Source organism: Macrotis lagotis, chromosome 1 (assembly GCF_037893015.1).
Source record: "Macrotis lagotis isolate mMagLag1 chromosome 1, bilby.v1.9.chrom.fasta, whole genome shotgun sequence".
Taxonomy (NCBI): Eukaryota; Metazoa; Chordata; class Mammalia; order Peramelemorphia; family Peramelidae; genus Macrotis; species Macrotis lagotis.
In genome coordinates this window covers 701533216-701559816 of record NC_133658.1, presented here as the reverse complement: position 1 = coordinate 701559816, position 26601 = coordinate 701533216, and the positions used below count along the sequence as shown (strand labels likewise).

The 26601-nt window shown below is 33.6% G+C and overlaps 1 long non-coding RNA gene and 1 other non-coding gene across 2 annotated transcripts in view; one reads left to right on the top strand and one right to left on the bottom strand.

Moving 5' to 3' along the window:
• LOC141507824 (uncharacterized) overlaps positions 1-26601 on the bottom strand; it is a 331288-nt gene that overhangs the window by 46445 nt on the left and 258242 nt on the right. The gene's annotated exons all lie outside the window — the stretch shown is intronic.
• Positions 10562-10668, top strand: LOC141510336 (U6 spliceosomal RNA). The gene has a single exon (XR_012474834.1). It is a non-coding gene; the product is annotated as a U6 spliceosomal RNA (small nuclear RNA).

Genomic DNA, 26601 nt, shown 5'->3' with positions numbered 1-26601 from the left:
GTTGCCTAGTTCCTGCTGTCAAGAATTCATCATGTATGGAACAGAGAGTTGCCTCAATCGGTTGACCCCAAATCTGGTGAGAAACACAACATTCAGCATTGAACTCCAGTATGGATATTGCTCATTGTACTTAATAATATGTTAAAAAGAAAACAAACAAACAAACAAACAAAAACTTCATGTCCTCACATGTCAAAGATCTAGAGTTTAAAAGTCTATCAGAAGCCATTTAGGATATCCTTTTCTCCTCTTTTAAAACTTTGAAGAAAATTAAGTCCAGGGAGGTTAAACAACTTACCCAAGATCACACAGATAATATGGACTAGAATTGGGAACTGAACCTAAGACCTCTAAATCTTTTCATTGTACTATAAAGGAATAAGGCAACTCTCACTCTTAGGTCATTCTCAAAGAAGAGGAATCAAATATTTTCTCAAAAAAAATTTAACAAACAATTGATTTATGACAGTATAACTGAGAAAGGAAGCTTTAATACTTTGCTATAATTAGTATGCTTCCTTATCCTAACTATGCATCTTGAAGTTTAGTCTTTGGAGTTTTTAGTTAGTTGATGTTTTGAATGAATGTGGACTCTAGAGCAGGCTTATTATAGCTCTCTCTCTGATGATAATGGGAGAGGGCTAAAGATATTTATTACATCCCTTAATGGACTCATACACCATTTTTGAAGTCTTTTCTATGGGCCATAGATTTTTGCTTGTTCCCTAGCTCAAATGTGACTCAAAAATTCCTTTGTAATTTCACTGGAATAATTTGGATATTATTTACTTATAGGTTCTCTTTTTATGACCTCATGTAGGCCACATGCAAGTTTTGCCATACTTTATTTATTTCTGCATTTGTTTTGAATTTGAATTCAGAGGGACCTTCTCTCAAAATTAACCTTAAAGGAAAGGAATTCCAAATAACATTCTTAATGATTTTATTTTATTTTTTCATATGTGGCTATTGATGATTAAATTATATCCAGGAGAAAACATAAAGGTTTAAACAATTGCTTTTAGGCAAGTAATACCAAAAAAAATCCAAATTGATTATTCTCTTTGCCATTAAAAGAAATTCTAGGCATGGGCATTCTATAGGTTCCTTCTCTAATATGTCTGAAATTTTATTTGTCATAATTTTCTTCCTGCCTAAAAAACCTTCCTAATTTGTCAAATTCTTCTTGTTTGATCACCTGGAGAATTTTTTAAAAAAATAGTATTCTAAATTGCCAAATTTTATAGAGATCTAATATGCAAATATTCTATGATCATCAAACTGAATGTTCTCTCCAATGATGTAGATCAGGGCTGTTCAACCTTACTTTTAATAGTTTTTATTGAAAAATAGATAATATATATTTTTATTTGCCATTTTAGTGAGAGCTCTGCAGTAGCTCCACTTCATTTACTAAGGCATTTGGTAAACCTCCAGGTGAGCCAAATTTTGGACAGCCCTGATGTAGACTGAAATACATCTCCTTATTCCGTGCTTCTCTTGTGTCATATCCTTCCAGATTTTTATCAGGGGATAATGATTTTCATTACATTTTCCCCGATATCATGAATGTACCTGTGGAATAGCTGTGCTATTCTTATTCCACCTCCTCTATTCTCTAAATGCCTAGCCTATCATCTTCTTTTACTATGTATGAATGTATGAACATTTCCCTAATAACTTTTATTCCTGTCATTCTTTGAAATTTGTCATGGATTACATATTGCAAACTACTTGTAACCTCTTCATTGCTCATTGAATTGTGTGTAATATTCATTTTGAATTCTTTAGCAACTGTTGTACCATGTGTCTCAGAGCCATATACAAACAATAATAGAATATTATTCCTAAAAAAAGAGAGAGTTTGGTTCCTGGAAGAAGTTTGGATCAAAAGAGGAGGTTTCTTAATTTCCTGAAGGAAATTCAGTTGCTTTTCCTCTTCCTCTTTAATTATGTACCAACTTATTGTCCATTTGCACTGTCTTTCCTAATTATACAATTGGATGGACAAACTTTATACTTTATTTAGTTGTGTTATAATCTGAATATTCTTCATTCATTTGCTGTTTTCTGTTTGGATGGTCAGAACAAATAGGTGCTTAGTTTATATAGATGTCTAATTCTACACTCTTGTTATGTGAGATAATTTTCTTTTATTTTTTTTTAATAGGATAGCTAAGCTGTTTTGGAAGGGGAGGGTCATAACTTTCAGATAGTTCTCACATTTTTTTCCTATCTGTTTTTGAGGTTAGTTGTTTTTGCTTTGAATAATGTGACATTTTCCTTATTTTTGAGTTTGTTTTAATATATCTTGTCTCATGGAGTCAATAACTTCTTTTTCTATTGCTTCAGTAAGCTTTCCTCTATTAATTATCCCTCAATTCTTTTCCATTTTTCTCAAACATTTTCATTTCATTTATAAAAATGTTTCTAACTCTTACGATATGTATTCTAGTAATTCTGACTGAATTAGTACCCAAGCTGTGTTTTACTCTGAGGTAGAATAATTTTTCTACTGCATTTATGCCTTAGGTATTCTTGCCATCTTAAAAGCTAATATTTATATTGAACTTACTATGTTCCAGTCAATGTACCAAGTACTTCACAATTATTACCTCATTTGATCCTCCCAACAACCTTGGAAGAGAGGTGCTATTAGAAGCTCTTGATGGTGGAATTCTCTTTAGTCTACTCACCCTTCTGGTCTACTTCCTAACTTCAGACTTGATGTTAAGGTTGGGCTCTGCAAACTTCTGGAGGGGAGGTCTGGGTCAGTCCTATCTCTGCTTTCTCAGAGATATTAAGTGTTGTGTTATTCTAAGATGTCATTGGCAGACTGGGCATTTACAAGCTTTAGGTTCTCTCAAAGTCGATTGGGTCCAGGGAAAAGTCTATTTGCTGCCCAATTGAGTTCTCTGAGTTCTACAAATTCCTGACTTGGGTTTGGTCCTGAACAATATTAAACTGCTTCTGAACCTAGTCCCTAGAGATAGCTGGGAAGCTTTAATGATTTGAAGTAACAGAATTGAAATATCCCTTTGGTCTGGAATTCATGGGCTGTTATTTCTCAGCATGCTTCAGATTGGGCTAGAAGTTGGAACTGAGACTTTGCTTGGTTCCTGGGTTATGAGGCACACTGCTGCTACTTGCTTCTGAACTTTCTCCTTTCTTAGTATGCCACCCTAGGTTTTCCTAGCAGGAATATTACATCAAAGTGCAGGTCACCTTCCCAATCTGCCCTGGATCTGTGACTCAGAACTGGGTAGTAGATACCAAAGCTGTCAATTAGCATCTTCTTATGCACCCTGCTTGGAGTGTCTCAGGATGTGTCTGAACCTTTTCTTGCCCCAGTGGACAGCCAATGCCTAGACATTGGAGAGCTCCATGGGTATATGCTCCTAGACATACCCCATCCTCAAAGTCCACAGACTTTTGTCCATTACTAATGCTGATGTGGGCTGGACAAATGACTCTCAGTGATTTTTTTTTCTGGATTTCCTCAACAGGATTTGATCTTTGAATGGAGAAGTTTTCTGAGTAACTCCCTGTATTACTTCCTGCTATATTTGTCTTCTTGACTTTACCTCTATTCTTTGTGGGTATTCATAATTAGTTGTACAATTTGCACAAAATAATTATAGCCAATTGTCTTAAAGATAAAGTTTCATCCTATCTAAAAATTCAAAGAGTTTATTTTATTCCCTAGGTCTTTAAGGAAATATCCATTCATTGTTTGGGGATATTTTTTATATTGTTTACCCTAACAAAATGTGATTGAATATTGTCTGAATACTATCAGCCTAATGTGTTTTGCAAAACCACTCACAATCTGGATCTGCCCTCTCTTTCCAGCTTTAGCCCACACTATTCCCTCTCAAATGTTCACACATTATAAGTGCAAAGCAATCTGACTGTAAGACTAATTTAACCACATTCTGATCTAGATCTCTTCTATCATCACCATGTGTTTGCTCAAATTATCCTCAATTCCTTGAATGTATTCCTTTTCAACCTTTACCTCTGACCTTCTCTGCATGACAAAATATTTCCCTTTTTTTTTCATAGTCCATCCCTTTGATTAATTTTCTAGAGTTATCTCTAATATTCCCACCTAGAGATTTTCACCCCTTTCTCAAATTTCTTAGAAGAATGTATTTGGGTACCTAAATTGTTTTTAAATATCCTTACATAATGATAGTTATTCTATATCTATTACAAAATCTCCCTCACTAAACTAAAAGTTTCTTCAGAATGAAGATTGTCTCATTTCATCTTTTTATCTTCAGAACCTTCCCAGCCTTCAATCTTGAGCAACTTAGGAACTTAACTAATATTTGTTGATTGTGTGGAATGATCTTGGAAAAGTATATTAGCTAGAAGAATTTGGCAAATGTTTGTTACTTTCAGCTGAACTGAAATTCTGATGTGTGTTGTCTTGAAGGGAATCTAAAGTGTAATGTGAGTTCCATTCTTTTTACTGTTTGGAAATAAAGTATTGATCAAATACATAAATTTTTATCTTTGCTCACTCACCATCTTTTTTGTTTATTTGATAATTTGAAAGATGCAAGAAAAACCATCAATAATTTTTTTAATTACCTTCCTTTATAAACTCATTTTTAGCAATTCCCTCTAATGTTTTACTCATTTCTTTCTATTATGTCATAAATTTTACTATTTTCCTTTGCCTTTAATTGATTGTATAAAATCCCTAATAAGATTTCTAGCTACTATATTAAAATCCATATGGCAAGGATAACATTTCCCTTCTTGGTTCTTAATTTCTTTCCCAGCTAAAAATCCTATCTTCCATATAAGTCTCCTTGATGTTCCATATAAGTCATCCTCCTTGATGTAAATGTTTTCCTCTATTGATTACCTCTAATTTATCCTGTATGTATCTTAGTTTTACATAGATAAATATTTGTATCATGCTTTCCCATTAGACTGTGAGCTCCTTGAGAGCAGGGACAGTTATTTTTGTCTTTCTGTGTATCACAACAGTTGACAATAGTGTCTGATATAGAGCAGACAGTTAATAAGTGTTTATTGACTTGGCTTTAGTAATTGAAACAAATCATATTTGCTTTTTATAAGTCTAGAAACGTGATACCATCAAAAAATGTTTTCCCTTTTTTATCCCACATGTGCACAACCCCTGAAATCCCTTCCTCCAATATTAACTCTTACTTCACTTAATGTGTCATTCCATGGTAACTATTGCACACATTTCTCTCATTTCTGTTTTTCAATCTTTTCAAACTGGCTCTTCCAAGGTGATCTTGCTTTCGCATTACATCAATCACATATTATCCTTCCTCCCCCCACCCCACACACACATAGGACTATACTTTCTTCAATGGTACTGTCATGACCTGCCTGAGGCAGAAGGGGACATGACAGTAATTAGGGAAATCCCTAGGTGGGGTGGGGGAGGGAAGAATGAGGAAGAGGCAGCCTTTCCTGGAGGCAGGAGAGGAGAGGCTAGAGATGGAAGAAAAGAGGATATAATTCAATGGATAAGCCAGTCTGATAATAGTGAGACTGCAAGGCATCAATATCCAAGGGGCTGACATTAGAGTGTTGGGTCAGATGTCAATCAGAATTTACAATTAAGCGATTCTTAAGATTCAGGGAGTCCACCACTGTAACTACTCTCAAGCTCCTCCCATAAGCTTAAGTCATTTAATTCTCTAAACTTATATGGTCTGATTCTGACAGTGATTGCCAACAATGCCACATGTCCCCCTTTCCCCATTGGCCACTGAGTGCCCCCACTGAGTTGCAGTTCTTTGAAGCTAGCACCTTATCAATTTGCTTTCAATTTCTTTTTTTCCTTATTTATCATTTTATTTATTGATTGATTTTTATCCATACGCACATGCATATTTTTAAAGTTACAACATTTCCTTCCAACCCCCCTCCCCCTGCCCCAATAGTGAACAGTCAGGTTAGCATTGTACATACATATTTTGATAAACATGTTTACAGATTATATTATTTTCAGTATGAGGAATTAGTATTAAGGGAAAGAGATACATAAGAGAGAAATTTTATAAAGTTTTCATCAGATTCTGAAGGGGTGTGTGTGTGTGTGTGTGTGTGTGTGTGTGTGTGTGTGTGTGTGTGTGTGTGTGAATGTGTGAATGTGTGAATGTGTGAATGTTTTGTTTCGTTTTTCTTCCTCTAGATGGGGATAACATTGTTTATAGCCAGTCAAATGCAGTTGTCCTCACTCTCTGAACTGCTGAGAACACCTGCTTCCATCAAGTTTGTTCATCTCACAATGTTGTTGTTGATGTGTACATTGTTCACTTGGTTCTACTCCCTTGTCTCAGCATCAGATCCTGTAATTCATTCCATGCTTCTCTAGAGTCTCACAATTTATGGTTTCTTATAGAACAATAGTATTCCATCGAATTCATGAACTATAACTTGTTTAGTTCCCCAATTGATGGGCAGCCCCTCAATTTCCAATTCTTTGCTACTACAAAAAGAACTGCTATGAACATTTGGGAACATGTGGAACTTTTCCTATTTTTAATGATTTCTTCTGAATATAGGCCTAGAATCGGAATTGCTGGGTAAAAGGATATGAACAGTTTTATTGCTCTTTGGGCATACTTCCATATTGCTCTCCAGAAAGGTTAGATCCATTCACAATTCCACCAGCAAAGCATCAATATTCCAATCCTCCCACAACCTCTCCAATATTGATCATTTTCCCTTTTTCTCATCTTGGCCAATCCAATAGGCATGATATGATACCACATTTTTGTTTTAATCTGAATTTCTCTAATCAATAACTATTTGAAGCATTTTTGATATGATTATATATATAGCCTTAATTTCTTCATTTGAAAGCTGCCTGTTCATATCCTTGACCATTTATCAATTGGGGAATGAATTATGTGCTTTCAATCTCTAAATTATTTCTTAGAAATTTCAAGACTGAATTTCAAAAGAGACAGTGGCAGGTTACTTACTTATGACATATTCCTTCCAGGACATACTCATGAATTGTCTGACTCATGAATGTGTTCTAGAAGGAGGGTATTATAAAATTTTAACATGATATAATTGTGTCATTACCCAAGACTCTATCCTATATACTCTTTTTCTCTTCTCTTTCCCCCTCCTCTTCTCTTCTCTCCTCTCCTCTCTTTTTTCCCTTCATTCCTTTACTCTTTTTTTCTCTTCTCTTGATGATCATATCAACTCCAATGGGGTCAATTATCTTCTCTCTGAAGATAACATTCAGAACAATATATCTAACCTTAGTTATCTCCCAAAAGGGTCAGTCCTACATTATCAACAATCTTTTGAAAACTTCAATGTCTTATAGGCATTTTAAATATAAGTCCAAAATGTACCTTATGATCTTTACCCTTAACCATCTCCTTCTTTAAGTTTACTTATTTCTAATGAAAACACCATCATCTTTGTTATTCGGTCTCCTAACTTTAGAGTTACCCTAAAGCTTTCCCTCTTCCTTGTCTCCTATATTCAGTCAATTATCAAATTTTGGTAGATGTATATCCAAAATACTTTTCTTCTCTTTGCATTTCTTTTAATACATTTGACTACATTTCTATTTTAGGCACTTATCACTTCTTACTTTGAAAATTTCAGATGCCTAAATTCTAATCTCTTTATTCTTAATTCATTCTCCATAAACCTACTAAATTACACTACCTAAAGCATAGATTTGGCAATGTAATTCACCTTCTTAAAAAAAAACGAGCTGAAGTGACTCCCTATTACTTCTAGGATAAAGTACAACTCTTTTGGGGGGGACTTTAAGACAGTGAGGTCAAGTGACTTATTCAAGGTAAGTTAGTAGTTATCAAGCTAGTATCAAGTGTTGGAATCTAGATTTGAATTCAGGTCCTCCTAACTCCAGGACAGGTTCTGTCTCTACTGTGTCACATAGCTGTTCCAAATATAACTCTTTACCTTCTCATTTAAAGTCCCTGATAATCTGATTCCATCCTATCTTTCTGGTTATATTGTATACTCTTCTTCATTCATTTTTTTCTTTGTATATAGGATACACATATTATGTAATTAGTAAATAATTCTTAGATTGTATTGTATTAAGCAACATATAATGAAAGTTTTCTTTGTATAGAAATTAGTCCCACAATACCAATGACATTACCAAAGATACTACATTATTATCAAATCACGAATCTCCACATTAACAAAAAGTGGCCACATTGTAATTTATCCAAAATCAAATAAAATTCAAAAATCACTTGTACTCGACTTTGGTTTATGGCAGTGTGCTTTTATTTTAATTCACATGAACCTGAAGTTCTGTGAATTAACTTCAAATAAAAGTTCTGTGAATTAACTTCAAATAAAAGACAAAGGTCATACAAATTTTATGAACTTCACTTTGCCACCTTAATTCTTAAATTTTTCCCTGCCACCCTCCATAACAGGAATAGTCATTTTTTTCTTAATGTGATAGAAAACAATAAGTTAAGTATATCTACTCCCTTTCAAACATTTCTTGGAAAAGAGATTGTGATTATGAATATTACTTTCAAATGGCTATTTTATTAAATGCAAATTGTATATGAAATGAGTGTTGAAACAGTATTGAGTGTTGAAAATACTATCAATAAATCTGAAACTCAAAGCACACATAGGTAAACTATAAAACATAAGGTCCACATGAAAATAATTTTTAAATGTATTTTAGGTATGGAGAAATGTTACTTATTGGACCACAGGATATAGAGTCATAATAATCTATATTCCAATTTTATTTTGTATATGTTGAATCCAAGTTCTAGATAATAACTTGCCTATGTCCAGGCATGTTGCAAATATTAAAACTAGAATTCAAAACTAGGTCTTTTGATTGCAAATTCTGGTACTCTCTACCATAATATTCTTGCTTTCCTCTTCTCTACCTTTACTCATATTCTTTTTTCCTTCCTAATATCTATTTCCTTCCCATGCCTCTTGAACTTAGGATACTAACTTATAAGTTCTTGTTTACATCTCCAACTCCACTGAATGACAAGCTTTTTTGGCTATACATCTGGGAATTATTAAGTGCCCCACAATGTGTCTTTAAAAAATAAATGTGATTAACATACCTTAAGGTTCCATATGGGAAAACTACCTAGAATAACTGGAAGAGGGAAAGGAAAAAGTGCAAATCAAGAGCATTCATAAGATACTATCAGAATAATCACATTTTACTCACTCAAAAATTTGCTAAATAACAGTTTTAATTATTTCAAAAAAGAATTTTTTAAGTAGTAAGGAAGAAATTAAGGAGTAATAGTAAGGTTCATGAAGCACTATTCATCAAAGACAAGAAATGAAAGAACATAAATATTACACACACTGAAAACTAAAGGAAATATTCTTTCAGTCTACCCCAATATTGGATGAAAATGAGGATGCATGAAAAGAACCTGACACTATAGCAGTTTTTCTGACAGTATGGCAGTTTTTCAATTATTAGCTTGAGTCCAGGAGGATCTTTGATTTAAAATTTAAATGAACAAAAGAAACATAATAAAGGTAAAGTTATGAAAAATCTAAGTGATTGGTCAGTGTTTACAAGTCTTAAGAAAAAAGAACCTATTGTTCCTTGAAGTTCCAGGTTGCCTGAGGGTAATTGAAGATACAAAGAGAAGATCATTATGGACTAATTCCTTGAAGTATTATCAAGTGGAAATATCTTGGGGAGGAAGTAGGAAAAGAGAGGAGGAAGAAGAGAATCATTATTTTTTTTTTATTAGCTAGGTGTCACTACATAAAGTCATTCAGTAAAGAATCCAGAACTGTGAGACTTAGGGAAAAAAAGGTATTCTTCAGCTGAATCCAAATAAACAGAATTTTCCATCATGTTTTTGCATAAGCCAAAAGGAAAATCAGATACAGATAGGAGCCACAATCAGGCAGCTATATTATGCTTAAGAAAGATGAGAATTTAAGACTACTTCAAAAAATCAAACTATGTTATCTGACACCAGCACATTTTTAATTATAATTAAAAGAAAAGAAAAGAAAGATAGGACAAAAAATCCATTTCAAAATAAAAACTATAGCCTACATTAATTTATTGTAAGATTTATATAAGTAAAATATAAAAAACAGTTTACAAGAAGATTAATAATAACTGGAAAGACATTCAATGTTCATGAATTGGTCATGCTAACAAAAGAAAAAGTAAAGTTACCTAAATTATCCAAAACTATAAATTTAGAGCTTAGCCTACCAATTTCTCAAGGTATTCTTGTCCAAATTAGATTGAATGATGATAAATTTTAAATAGAGGAATTAAAAAGGTTAAGGATATTAAGGGAAAGAGTGACAAAAGTAGGATTAAAATGGTTTGATAATACTTGATTTTAAATTAATACAAAACATAAACACATCTATTTGCATCAAATTTCTTAAACTTAAAAATGTATATAAATGGGACTGTATTTGACAAACAAGATATGCAAGTAAATACTAAGGCATTCTAGAATACTTTCTCTGACAAGAACTTCAGGGAGAACTTGAAAACGTTGGCAGAAAATAGTTTTAAGTGCTCGCTTCGGCAGCACATATACTAAAATTGGAACAATACAGAGAAGATTAGCATGGCCCCTGTGCAAAGATGACATGCAAATTCGTGAAGCGTTCCATATTTTTAAGAGAAAATATTACAAGCAGCCAGAAGGACACAGTTCGAATATTGTGGAGCTGCAGTCAGGATCACACAGGACTTAGCAGCAACTACATTGGAAGCTCGTAGGGCTTGGAATATAATATACCAGAAGGCAAAAGAGCTTAGAATGCAGCCAAGAATGAACTGCCCAGCAAGGCTGAATGTCCTCTTCCAGGGGAAAAAGATGGACTTTCAATGAACCAGGGGAATTTCAAATGTTCCTGTTGGAATGGCCAGAGCTGAACAGAAGGTTTGATCTTCAGATACAGGACTCCGGTGAAGCATAGAGATTGGAGGAGAGGGGGAAATATGAGGGACTTAATGATGATGAACTGCATGTATTCCTGCATAGAAAAATGACACTGATAATACTCATAGGAACCTTCTCAGTTAATAGAGCAGGTAGAGGGAGCTTTTGTAGTTGAAGCACAGGAGAAAGCTGAATTCAAAGATAAAATATGGTGTAAAAATAGAGTCAATAGAAGAAAAAGGAAATGTAATGGGAGAAAGAAAAAGGAGAGGGGGAATAGGCCAAGATATTTCATATAATAAGATTTTTCTTTATTACAATGAGCTATTGCAATGATATGGAAGGGGGGAAGGCGAGGGGGAATGAGGGAAACTTCCCTCTCATCAGAGGTGGTTAGGAGAGGAAACAGCAGATATACTCAATGGGGTATAGACATCTGGAGTAAGAAGGAGAGGGGTGACAGGGGGAAGGGGGGGGATGTGAGTGATGGAGAAGAGGATGGACCATGGGGGGAGAGTGGTCAGATATAACACATTTTCTTTTTTACTTCTTGCAAGGGGCTGGGATTGGAAGGCCTGTCCAGGACCATAGGGCCAGGTGGATTCTGGGCCTAAGGGGTGGTATGGGGGCTCAGGGCCTCTTGGCCCCAGTGCCAGGGATCTGTCTGCTGCACCACTCAGCTACCCTACAGCAGAGTCAGAATGAAAGGAGAGAGAAAACATAGTGCATGGTAGTGGAGAAGTACAAAAGGAGGGAGTTGTGATCAGCAATGGCAATGGTGGAAAAAAATGGAAGTAACTTTTGCCATAAAGAATGTGATCCACCCGCGACAGAGGTGTTGATGTTGGAACAAAAACTCAAGCACATTTATTATTATTATTATTTTTTTTGGGGGGGTGCAGGGCAAATGGGGCTGGGTGGCCTGCCTGGGGCCACATAGCAGGGTGATCGTTGGGTGTCTAAGGCCTGATTTGGACCCAGATGCTCCTGACTCAAGGGCCAGTGCTCTGTCTGCCACCCAGCCACCCCTACCATTATTACTATTTTATTTTATTTTGGATCTTTTTTTTTTCTTTTTTCTTTTGGTTTTTGCAGGGCAGTGGGGTTCAGGTGGTTTGCATGTCACATGGCTGGGTGATTGTTGGGTGTACGGGGCCAGATGTGGGCTCGGGTGCTCGTGGCTCCAGGGCTGGTGCTCTGTCCATTGCACCACCTGGCCATACCTACAATTACTATTTTTTTTAATTTTAATTTTTTTCTCTTCCCTTTACTTTATCGCTCAAGCAAGTCTATATTTATGGAGGGAGGGAGTATTTTGTTTACTCTTAAACAAGAATATTTTATTAATGTAAAAAGAAACATTATTTATACAAAATGAGAATAAACATTAAATAAATATATATATATATATAAAGAAAATAGTTTTAAACTTGTATTTGACCCCACATGATGAAGCAAATTCCAAATAAATAACAAATCTAAATATAAAAAAAAATCACCAAAATCCTCAACTTAGATATGGATAAAAGTTTTTATATTTCATGGCTGTGGACTCTGGGAAAATTTGTGAACTTAAGGATAATTGAATGCTATAAAAAACAAAAAATTGCAACTATCATGCTATCAGAGAAAATGCAGTTAAAAACCTTATGAATATCTCACAATTTTTTGTTATGTATGAGAGGGGTTAGACTTGTTTCCTTCCTACTCTAAAATGATTCTAAATATTAGAGAGTGAAAGAAGTCAAACATATATAATGACTGTAACAATCTAAATATAATAAAATGCTTATAAAATAGTTTAATATTATTTGACAAAAAGGTTCTAAATGATTAAAATTAAAATATTCATCTTTCATTTTTTTCTAATAATCTATGAACTAGCTGGAAATGGAATTTACTTTCATTCACAATGATACATTAGGTGTCTTTGCTTAAATATTTTTTGGACAGTATAATTTGTTTATGTGTGTATGTTTAAGTTTTATAGAGTAATGTTATGTTAAAAAAAATTGGCTCAATCAAAATGTTTTTAATGAGATGTAAGCATCCTGTTCTGGTAGTTTAAATGAATCAATATTTTATTTCCTTTATTCTAATCATAAATATTAGCCATGCTCAGCTGAAAGGGAATATGGCATGGTAGAAGGTGGAACAGTCTTGGAGTCAGAAAGTCTTGGGATAGAGTTCAGCTAGTAATGTTTGTCCTTTGTTCTCAAGTAGGACTATGACATTAGGAAGGTGATGCCATGACTTGTAAACGAATTGGATTTGTGTCTCCAACTGCATCTGAGGCCATTTCCATTTGGATTCAAATGAATCAAGAAGAGTTTTTTTTTTCTCTCAATTTACTGCCAATACTTACTATTCTAGAACTCTGGCACATATCTAAGACAATTAAGGAGACATCTCCCTTTACTCCTCTATTTTTCAAGAAAGTTTCTAGTATTTCCCCATTGCTTGTAATTAAAACTTTTGGCTTTAAACTAATAGTTTTACTATATTTTAAAAAAATCCTTCTATACATATGTTTTATAGGATTTTTGTTTGTGTACTTTATTCAAGGATTTTTTTGTTAAATCCTTGAATAAATCATATGGTTTAAGAGTTCCTTGGTTTCTGGGTTGGACTCCCACTCAGAGCTGCAGTCTTCTTGGACCTGCTAGCCCAGTCAATGCTGCTTGGCTGTTTTATTATCTGTTTCTCTCTCTCTCTCTCTCTCTCTTTCTCTCTCTCTCTCTCTCTCTCTCTCTCTCTCTCCCTATCCCTTCCTATGTTTTATAACTTCTTTTCATAAATTTTTAGTTCCTTGTTTTAAATATATTTGATTATGTTACTTTTCCCTTATTTTACAACATTCTTGTATTCCTTCCTGGTCTAATTTTTCTAAATTTAATTAAATCACAGTTAATAATTTTTGGATATTTTGTTTTTGCCAGGATATTATTTTAAATTTTTGAAACTCTAAAATTCTTATTTCATTTTCCTAAGAATAACCCGTGGTAAATTGGAATATTGAATTCCTGAAACTGATTTCTTTTCTTGTGCTATAGAAGTACTATTTAAAGCACAAAAAAGAGAAACAGAGGAAGAAAGGGATAATTTTAAGATGGTGTTTTAATATAGGATTCCCTTTCTCTCTTACCATATGTTGGAGATGCATAAAGAGATCTAACAATTCTACTTTCTCAAATTGTATATGAAAATAATGTGTAAATACAATATCCCTCTTACATGGACTACAGTGATGTAATACAAGATCATTAATCATCCCTATGCACTGTCTCTCCCCTAGATAATTCAATTTAGATCTATAAGAAATTTTAGAGACTCTAATCCAAAATTCCCTTTTTTCTAAGTGAGGAAACAGACCTAGAAAGGCTATGACTTGTAGAGGATCACCAAATAGAAAATGACAACTATGAATTAGTGGTTTCTCTCTCTCTCTCTCTCTCTCTCTCTCTCTCTCTCTCTCTCTCTCTCTCTCTCTCTCTCTCTCTCTTTCTCTCTCTCTGCATAAATAGATATAGATAGATACTCATATAATATATGTATTATCTATCTTTGTATTAGCTATTATTATTCATTATCCAAACTTTGCAATTAAGATAAGCTGTACATATCTATACTTATAATACTCTTTTAAGGTTTGTAAAGAGCTTTATATATCTTATTTGATCCTCATAACCATATATATGTATATCTATATCTTAGCCTTTATTATTATATTATACTAACTTTTCAATTTTATAGACATAAGCTCTGTGACTTAGTCTCTTATCTTCTCTGAAGCTTTTCATCTGGAAGATGAAAACCTTTTTCTCTCTGTGGTCCTTTCTAAATCAAAAATTCCCAGAGTGGAGGAGAGCAGAGGTGCCAAACTCATTGTTTATATAGTATACAAAATTTCTGAGCCAGGTTTGAATCATATAAAAATATAATTAAGAAATGTTTAACAAAATAAATATACAAGAAACATAATGTTAATTTAATCTAAATCAATATGCTGTCAGCTATACATTTCTGTTTGACTCTGAACCACTGGACTATAATCTGTGATCCATTCTAAGAGATTTCTCTAGAATCAGATTATCCCTCTCCTTCTCTACATTCCTGTATCATAGAACTAAAGAAAACCATAGTCTTTATAGTCCCTGACACTGTCATATAGACATTAATGCCTAAATCATAGAAGTATTGCTACCTTAAAAATATGATTAAATGTCCCCAGCCTGGACACCTAGAGCAGATTCATAATGACTTCTACATATTCTGACTCTCAACTGTTAAAAGAAAACTATCATTGCAAACTGGGAGATTTCAGGATCCTCTCAGACAGATGGTTATTTTCAGGGAAAAGGATAATATTTCTATTTAGTATAGATATGTGCTTATATTCTTATGAAGAATTTTGTCAGTTGAATACAAGATTGAAGAAAGGTCCTTGATTGTCCAGGTTCCATTGTTGTTTTCATTCCATTTTCATTCCATTAAATCATTATTTTGTGAAAAACTAGAATGTTCAATGCATGTTGAATGCCCCTCAATATGATTTCTAGTGTAATTGTCTTCTATATATTCAAGTTACTGATGGCATGCTCAACTCCAAAGTTATGCCCGAAAATCTAATCTACTATATAAACTACATGTAAAATCTATTGACATAAAAAACTACTATTTTTTTCTTGTATTAGTATTATGCTTAATTGGTATTTTCTAGATAAGCTTGTGATTGCATCATTTTTTTCACATGATTGAGCCAAGCTGCTGTGGATCTGTTTGGAGGTTGTAACAGAAAATGATCACCAAACATAATCACAGAAAGAATGTGAAATAGTTGAACTGTTGATCTAATTTATTATGTGAGAGTCAGCTGTATCAAAGTCAAAGTTGTATCAAGGCTGTATATGAGAGTCAGCTTACTTGTGCCTCTGTATGTGTCAAATGGGTGATTTAATTTAATCCTAGATGCATTAATACTTCTGTGATTTTTGATCTCATCATTGTGGATACTTACCCTACCATGACAAGTTGCAACTCATTCAAGTCTTCTAATACTAATTCCTTCTAATACCTTCTCATAAATATCCTCAATTGAGGATTAATGTGGTAGAGACCTTCCATTGGGAACCTCAATACACCATTGATATCAATTCATCTTTATCTGTATATCTACTATATCCTCTTTCTAAATCTTCCATAGAAGACATATATTTTGGAGCAATTCTTCTAGATCAGGAGTTCTGAAGAATGAACTTTTAAAAATATTTTGATAACTATATTTCAATATAATTGCTTTACTTTATATATTTAAAATCTCATTTTAATAAGAATTCCATAGGTTTTAGAAAAAAATTATGACAAATATAGGAAAGGTTCAGAAACCCTACTCTTGCTACTATAGATTCAACAGAAATTTATCTGGAACAGTATCTGGGAGTTTGAAAGGACTATAAGCTCAATATAAATTAAGAAGGTTACATAGCAGTTAAGAAAACTACTATAGTCTTAGAATGATTTTTAAGAGGCATCATATTCAGGCCCTAATAGGTAACACTAATCCTATTGTATTCTATCCTGGTCAGGTCATATTTGGCATATTGTGTGTTCAGTTCAAAGTGAAGAAATAAGAACAGTAGGAAGAGGCAGCAAAGAGATAAATGTAGTCTTCATATAAGGAAAAGCTTTCTAAAGAAAAAAGCACCCAATTTTGTAATCCATTGTTTAAATATTAACAGTTTTCCTTCCCTCAAAGTCTTCAAGGTGAAACTGAATGACCATATTTTAGAAGGTATTCTTTTTCAGGTATGATTCAGATCATCTCAAAGGGTCAACACAACTCTGCAATACTGTCAGATGAGTAGTACACTTCTTTTTCTTATCATACATTTTCTTTATTTCTTTATATGCATTTTGGTAATATCCAGGGGCTCATTTGTAGCCATAATATGCACTGCTAGGGATATTTATCCAAATTAGTACAACCACAATTCACAAATCAAAAACTACTAATGAAATTTTGTGATGCTCTGGGAAAAAAACCTTTCTTAGCATAGGATAATTGATAGAGTAGAACAAAATATCAGACCCTAATATTACAATCTAAAGTTGTCTTTCAGAATTTCTCTCTTCCTATCATTTGTAACCTGGACAATTTTAGATTGATAAGCAGACAGTAAGTAGTATGGTCAAAAGTTGATCCCTTCAATATTGAAATGGTTTTGGCTGAGTATATTCTCTTAATTTTTCTATGACAATGCATATAAAGCTTTAGAATGGAAAATTGATTGGAAATGGAATATAATTTATTGAAGTTATCTTTATTGCTAAATTTATATATTTATTGCTATTTATTGCAAAATCCCATAAATTCTACTTCTAAACATTGCTCATGTGACTCCCTCTACATGGAATGTCCTTTCCTTATCATAACTTCACTATCTTTCAAGGTATAATTCAAATGTCAATGATAGCAAGAGCTTTCTATCCAAAATAATTTTCTCTTTTGTCCATGAATATAGTGCTTTATTAACATTTTCTTTAGAATTTTAGGATTTGATTTAGAATAAGAAGAAATGTTGGTGACTAATGATTCAAACTCCTCAATTTTACAATAATGAAACAGGACCAGAGAGTTAAGGGGATTTGCTTTGGTCTCACATCATTGTTAGGTGGCTTGAAGATGTCTTAAATTTAACATGTCTAAAACAAACTCATTATCTTTATCCCTAAATACTTCCTCTTCCAAACTTCTTGATTTCTAAGTCTTCCATGGATATAAGTTTGGTATTCTGAATTCCTCATGTTCTCTCTCCTGATATGTATCTAATCATCTGTCAAATTTTGCTGTTTCTACTTTCATAAAATCTCTTCTTTGCTACTCACACAGGTTTCTACCTTAGTTCAGGTCCTCATCACTTCTTGCCTAGATTATTGCATCAGTTTCTTAATTGGTCTCTCTGCTTCAAATATCTCCCTTCTCCATTCCATCTTACTCACTGCTGCTAAAGTAATTTTTCTTAAACACAGATCCTACCATGTGACTTCTCAACTCAATTAACTCCAGTGGCTTTTTATTTCCTCTAGGATAAAATATAAACTCCTATGTTTAACTTTTAAAGCCCTGAATAACCTGTCTCCAACTTATGTTTCTAAACTCTCTGAATATTTTCTACCCCTTCCTCCCCCACTCTGTGATTCAACCAAACCAGCTTTCATTCAAGTACAACACTCCATTTCCCATTTTCTTGCATTTGCCCTGGCCATTTCCTCTTTTCTTCTACTAACAGGAGTCCCACTCTTCCTTTAAGATGTAGTTTAAGTATTTTGCAAAAACAAAATGACAATTCCTTATTTCCCTAACTACTAATTCCCTCCCTCCCAAATCATCTTATACTTAATTACTTTGTATGTATTGTATTTATTGACTTTGGGGTGTTTGTGTGTGTGTGTGTGTGTGTGTGTGTGTGTGTGTGTGTGTGTGTATGTGTGTAAACACTTGTTGACTCTCTCTTTGGAATGTAAGTTCCTTGCAAGTAGGGATAGATTCATTCTTTGTCTTTTATTGATTGATAATTGACTGACTGGTTTTTCAAGATCTTCAAACTAGGCATGATTTGACCCTTGGCCTTCCCAACTACACCCTGTAGTCTAAAAAGCAGTTGTATTTTATAGTATTTTGTACATAGTAAATGCTCGATAAATACTCAGAATCTCAGATTTGTAAGGGATCTGAGGTCATTTAGTCCAACTCATACCTAACAATAATTCTATTAGACAATTTGCCTGAATTAAAAACATAGACTTGTAGCTAAAGATAATATAGTTTTTGATCGGAGGACTATACTGTCTGGAAGTCATCTTAGAACATGATGTAACATAAAAGTGAGTGCTAATTTACTACCCCTATTTGCTACATAAATATTTCTTAATAAAATAATAACATTTCCTAATAGTTTAGAGGCATTATAATTCATTTGTTCATAGCTACTTCCTCAGAATCGAACATGAGAATGACACTAAACTTGGCATTGTGGAGGATACAAAGAGAAACAAAAAAATGAATACTGTCATCCAGCAGTTTATAGTCTAATAAAGTAATGAATACTGCCCACAAAGAACTATAAAATAGGAAATTTGTAAGTGCTATAATAGTTTAAATTGTTTCAAACTATGAAATTTTTTTCAAAATTGAAGGACTCCAACTATACTGAATTAATTTGATTTTGAATGCAGAATTCCTTTTCATTTTGTTCACATGAAAATACATGTCTAATATTCCTTCTCAAAAAAACTGAAATGGATAATAGAGGTGGCCAATAGACATTATATAATGAACAACTGAGACTGGGAAATAGTCTTGGCCAGGGATCAGGCTCCCTGAGTCCCAATTAGGAGGTAGTAATATAAATTGCTAAAAAGGGAGTCCTTGAAAGTTCAGTACTGATTTTAGCATCCCTAGATGGCTTTGTAGAACAGTTTGACCCTGAATTAGTGAACATAGGACCTTTGAGATTATCATATGGGAGATGAAACAACTTAATGAGATTATAGTAACTGACAATTGCTCTTTTAACATTTCTATTGATGATTTTAGTGTATTTTCTGTGCAATTTTAAGGTAAAAGAAACGAGTTTTTTTTTAAAAGGAACCAATCAATCATGAAGGTGCTATTTCAATAGCCAATTGGAATCACATGCAGAGTAGGTAATGTCTGCATTCATAAGTTACAAGTAGTTGGGCATAGAGAAAGATTCATGTCACATATTTAAATTCTTGAAACTGTAAAGGGAAGTGGAAGGAAACTTAAGAACTAAGAGCTTGAACAATGGAGTCTGTGTTCTGTTGCCATTTAGGCATCAGACTAAAAACAGTGCTTTGGTAGATGATGAAATTCTAGAAAGGGAGAAGCCCAATATCTTCAAAACTGAAAGGAGAAATGTTATATTTCAAGATAAATGGATGAGAAAAAAATTAATTCTGTAAGAAAGTAAGTTTTACTTCTGTTAATCCATTTAGAACTATTAAAATTCAGGTTTGAGGTATGGCTTTCCTTGCATGGATATTTGCTCTTAATTAAAGGATGCTTTATATCCTTTAATCCTTTATATCCTATGGTTTTTTCCTACTATATGTGGAAAACTGAATCAAGAAGAATTAGTGGTAGTGTAAACTGTCCATTTTAATAGCTTAATTTTCATATTGTTAAACTCATTAAAATATCGAAATGTTAAAATATTAAAAATCTGTTCAAATGTGATACTAATATTCCTTTTCCACAATGGTATCATTAACTAGAGCTTAGTTTGTTTTGAAGGGGAGCTTAATGACTATATAGATTAAAACTGTCTTGCTTTGAAGTTTCTGGGTTGGATTTCTCTCTTGAGATATGCCAGTACACATTTATCCATCACAAAAATTCGATGTCCAGTTACACCATATAAAGTTTCACAAATTTTTTTATAAGGGAGAAATTCTTTCTTAAAAGAAATCATAAATTCTAAGCACAAAAAAGTTAAATCCTTTTGGAAGGTTTCATCATTTTACTTGTTCTTACAAAGAATATAATATGTACATAATGCTCTGATTCATTTTCTTCCTTTTTTCGGAACTTATATTTCATGAAGGTCTCTTTAAGTAGGCTTTTTGACTCAGTTACTATACCTGCACTTTCAGGAAAACAAAAATAATAATAATAATAAAAGATTATCATGTAGAAAAGAAATTCAATTCAAGAATTTCTTATACTCCTACTATGTGCTCTATAATTTACTTAGCATTTCTTTTTCTTAGAGAGGGGGACTATAAAAAAGTCTAAGAACACAGTACACAGCAATCTGAAGACACAGAGACATGATATAGGCAAATGCCAAAAATGACATTGCAAACAATAAATTCTAGGTAAATTCAGAGGATCCTAGGATGTCAATACTAGGAGTCATGAAAGACTATCAAGAAGTAGCTAGCACTGGCTCTTCAGTCAGGAGGAACTGAGTTCAAATATGGCCTTAGACACTTTATAATTACCTAGCTGTATAAGCCTGGACAAGTCACTTAACCCCATTGCCTTGCAAAAACTAAAAAAAAAAAAAAATCAAGCACAGCCCCCAGATGAATATATTGATGGGTCAAGAAAGACTGTGACCACTTCTCAACTCCATGCACTTTCACTGACTATCCCCTTCTGCTTAGAATTCTCTCCTTCCTTATTTCCACCTTTTGTCTTTTCTCCTTTCCTTCAAATCACATCTGAAATCCCATCTGATTCTCTAATGATTTTTCTCTGAGATTTTCTCCAATTTATCCTACATATTGATTTTTTTTGGTAAATAGTTCTTGGTACATGTTTCCTTCAATAGATTTTAAGGCTGTTTTTGCCTCTTCTTGTATCCCTAGCTCTTTGGCACAGATCTTGCCTCATAGAAAAGAATGGTTTGGGTGGTTATTGATATGGTTTTATGCACAGTTAAAATGGTATATGGTATGACTAAGGAGAGGTTCTAGACAACTTGCTCAAAACATTTGAGAAAAAAATACAACTCTTAGAATTGAAAGCAATAAAGAATGTACATAGAGAAGATGAAAAAGGTGTCATGTCTGAAAGAAAAAAAGAAGAGTATATTCTAAGTATGATGGAAAAAATCTATCCAAATACACAAAGGTAGGAGTCAACTTATGGAGTCTGGAGAAAAGTTGGTAATCCACTTTAGTTAATAATAGAGGCAGCAAGATGGCCTAGTGGATAGAGCACAAGCCCTGAAGTCCGGAGGACCTGAGTTCAAATGCAGTCTCAGACACTTAATAATTATCTAGCTGTGTGACCTTGGGCAATTCACTTAACTCCATTGTCTTACAAAAACCTAAAATAATAATAATATGAAATGTTTGAAAACATACACTAGAATCAAACTGAAAGACCCTGTTGAAGTATTCATATTTTAGAAGCCATTTTGGAGTTCAAGAGTGACCTAGGTTTTACAAAGATTATTTTTTGTCAGTAATGTAAAGGATGGATTGAAGAAGGGTGGGATCACAGGTACTGAGACTAATTAAGAAGCTATAATAATGTGTGAAAGAGATAAAGGAAAGGCTTGTCTCTACCCTCAACTAGCCAACAATTTAGTAGGGTGAGAGAAACAAGCATGATAATGACTAAAACACAAATTAGAAAATAGCTACATAAGAAACATACAAAATGACAAGAGTTTAAATGAGGAAGAGACTACTAATAATGTTAGGTAGGAGGATGGATGAAAAGATAGTTTTTGATACAGGCCTTCTGTTTCATGATATAGTTGAATCTCACTTTGAATTAACCCTGCTCCTTATGAGAGCAGTATGAGATCATATGACCAATTTTCTAAAATCTTGAGATTGCATAGGATGTGATGTAGTTGAGTGGAAATAAGGGCATGTGATTAAATGAAGTGTCTGTATGCCTACAGAGAAATTGAGCAGGGAGGGTTTTAATATTGAAAACCAGGACAATTAACTGAAAAAGAAACATGCAGTTGCTATATGAATGTCATACATGATGGTTTTGACTGCAAAGATCCACCATGTAAGGAAGCCAGTATAAATCAAGCTATGCTTTCACAGTCAAATAGATTTAAAACCAATGAATAAAATGCTCCAGGGTCTATTTATTCTGAATTTCTCTGATCCTAAGTATTTTATTTGACTTGAACATTTGTATTAATATTTGAAGAACTCTGAGGTTTAAGAACAGCTTGCTTAGCTTCGACAAAAAAGTTGGAGATTTTCATTGCCCTTAAGAAGATAAGTGCCATAGGGTCTCTCTTCTGGGGATGTTATGAGGAAATTTTTGGTTTTTTAAGGTAGCACCCAAAGTGTGCTGGAGTAAGGGAAACCACACATTTCCCTGGTAGTATATACATACATACATATATATATATATATATATATATATATATATATAGCCTGTGAAATATTTATAATCACCTTCCATAATGATTACAGAAAAAATGAAAGTCTGAGGATAGTATTTCTAAAATGAGAAAGGCCACTAGTTAATGCAATTCTACAAAGATACCCTAAGCCAGGTTGCAAGTGCTGAGGTTTTTAAAGTTGGACCCTGAGTGATTATTGAACCTCAAACTGCTCTGATCCTGTTATTTAAAAAGTAATATGAAAAATTCCTTGAAAATGGCTAGAATAATACCAGAAAAATTCAATATTTGTGAAAAATTTCATAGTATCAGCTGTTTAAACAACAGCCTGATTAAATATCAATACCTGTTTTGCAAGCAATGTGAATTTTACCTTATTATTATCTCCATAACACAATTTTCAAGCAGGAGATGGATTTTACTAAAAATCAACCAATATATAGTATGTTAGGCCCCCAAATGACAGGATTCTGCCAATGAAAACTCAGGGCAGTTAGCAGGTCCTCCCCACCCATTCTGGCTGGTCTTTTTTACCCAAAGGTCACAAGATCTTTACATGATTTTGTTTGTTGTTCAGTCATTTCAGTTGAGTCTGATTCTCCATGACTTCATTTGGAATTTTCTTGGCAAAGATAGTAGAGTGGTTTGCCATTTCTTTCTCCAACTCATTTTACAGATGAAGAAACTGAGGCAAATGAGTTTTGTTTTGAGTTGTTTTTTAACTCAACTAAAGGCTCTCTGGTGATGTGAGGAAAGCCTTTGCAAGCTTCAAAGAGCAGCAGTAACTCCACAGTTCTTTGCCATGTCCTACTCAATTCAATAAATGTATTTTCTGCCTTTACCACACACTGACACTGATAAAAATCAAAAACAAAAGAATTTTCAATATTGTATCAATTCTTTCCTTTCATTGTTCAAAACCCCCTTTTTCATAGTGCAATCTTTTTTCTTTCTATTAATTATTCCTCAAAATGTTAATGAAAACACCATGAAGTTTGTTTTTCTTGCTTTTTAAATTAAAATAAACTATTAGAGCATTAATGATTTCTTTTTGTTTTGTTCCATACATATTAGAATTAAGCTATTTTGGTTTTAGCTCCCAAAATAATTCACATCATTATTGTTTTATTTTTTAAATCTATGAGTAAATCAAAAAACAAATATGAAATATTTAACAACTGAAATTTGTTTCCTGGATTTAGCACATTGCTGGTATAGTCGACCCTTAATAAATGTTTGTTGAGTGATTCAAAATTATAATCATCTCAAAACCAGGAACCATGCTTGATACTTTTTTCATGCTCCCTCCAACACCTGAGAGTTTATTGAGTACACTACAGCTAGCAGGTTAGGACTTATCAATTGATATAGTCAATAGCATTTATGAAGGACAAGAACCCTTTAAAAGGAAAATATCCATCAAGAGAAAAAAGCAAATTTTGAAGTAGCACTGAACTGTTGTTAGTTTCTTCTTAATTTATGTCTCTGTCATATTTGCTTGGCTACCTAGAGGTACTAGTACATAAATATTTATCAGTAACATAAACTATGGACTCTCAACCAAACTGGCTTTTTATATAAATATAAAACTATAGCAACAAGAAAATGCTGAAGATGAATTTTCCTCATTGTTGATACTAAATGTAAAATCAATAGCATTTATGCTTACAGATTTAAAAAAAAATAGTTCCAATTCATGACCAGATAGAAGTTTAAGTTCATCCTGCTTTTTTCAGAATGCTCCAAACTTTTAGGAACATTACTGCTTCTGCCATGAGTAGATTTAAAATTTTTAAATGAAAATTCAAAAGTTTTTTAATAAACTGATTTAATCTTTATCCAGGGGTGGCTAGGTGGCACAGTGGATAGAGCACCAGCCCTGGAGTCAGGAGTACCTGAGTTCAAATCAGGCCTCAGACACTAAGTAATTACCTAGCTGTGTGACCTTGGGCAAGTCACTTAACTCCATTGCCTTGCAAAAAAAAAACCTTAAAAAAATCTTTATCCAGAAAATAGAATCTCCTGTAAGTATTTAATAGAATAATTCATAAATATTGTGGTCTAAAATCAACAAAATAATAATTAGTCTATATGACATTATAAGGAATGCTAAGAACATTAACATAAGTAGCTATATTTTAATTTAATGTATAAACCCTTTATGAAGTACCAAACCATCTAATGACTTAATAATCCTATAATACCTTGAATATTTGCTCCTGGGTAATAGTACTTTTTTGGGGTGAGGGTGGGAGGGATGGAGAAGGAGGTTCTACCTTTGCCAGGTTGGTAAGAATGCTTTATATGGATATTTGGAATATTTCTAATGGGCTTCTTCTAATTGAACTGCCTCCAAAGAATTGCTCTTAATGGATTGGCAGATTATTTCCAATGGATTTTTTCCAGTGGATTGTCAGACACTCCCCCAATGGATTACTCCTAAAAAATTTTCTGGTCCTTCTCCAACACAGACTTGGCATGACTCATCTCAATAGACTGTTCAACTTGGCCCAGTGAATTATTCTATTCTGACTGCCAGACCACTTCCAGGTACTGTCATTCTGTTTCCAAAGTGCTATTGGACTTCTCCCAGAATGTTGGCAACACTGAAGACTAGATTCATCTAAACATAGTGGCAGCTTGTAATCACTTGGTCTGTCCCAAGCGTCAGTGTGCCCAGATTCTTTTTCAAAAAAAAAGGGAAGGGTTGATGTAAGAAAAGAGAAAATTCATTCATGCTATGAGTGACCTAATGTATAATAATAAACAGTGGAGTTAGTATTATTTTTTCCTAATCTATTACAAATTAAAAACTATAAAATTGCTTCTATTGAATTTTTCCTTAGTTATCCATTTCCCCAAGTGTTATTCCATCCATATTTTATGGTTGTAACTACATTTATCATTTGGAGATTCTTGCGTAAATTGAAGGTAAGTCCCTGATTGAAATGAAAATTATTACCCTTATCCATCAAACAATTATATAGATACACTAAAAAAATCATCAATAACCTTGAATTTTCTTTTGCTCCTTTAAAAAAATTCTTCCAACAAGGCCTATCACAGTTGCTTCAAGCTAGAAAATCACTAGGTGAACTTTTTCTATGAAGAAAGGAAATGACTTTCCAGTGCATACTGTGACTGGAAACAAGGTCAAAACATTTCACTATTTCTCCAAGGTGACTCCTAAATTGACTAAATAGAGCCCATGACAACTCAGCTAAAGAGAAACTTAAGGAATTAGGCAAACAACTCAACCCATATTTGTATACTTTCTGAGATACAGGAATATTTGTTTTGCTTGGTAATTCCATTCACCTTAGCCATGAATTGTGCCTTTCAAGAACTGATAATGCTAATAGATTAAGAGTGAATCAGGGGTGGCTAGTTGGCACAGTGGATAGAGTACCCGCCCTGGAGTTAGGAGTACCTGAGTTCAAATCTGGCCTCAGACACTTATTAATTACCTGGCTGTGTGGACTTGGGCAAGTCACTTAACCCCATTTCCTTGCAAAAAAACCAAACAAACAAACAAAAAAAGAGTGAATCAGCCTAGGAGCAGCTAGGTGATGCAATGGATAAAGCATCAGCCCTGGAGTCAGGAGTACCTGAATTCAAATCCAATCTCAGACACTTTATAATTACCTAGCTGTGTGATCTTGGGCAAGTCACTTAACCCCATTTCCTTGCAAAAATAATAAAAAGAAAAAGAAAGAATGGATCAGCCTTAGTGTTGAACCACTGCCTTTAATTTGGTA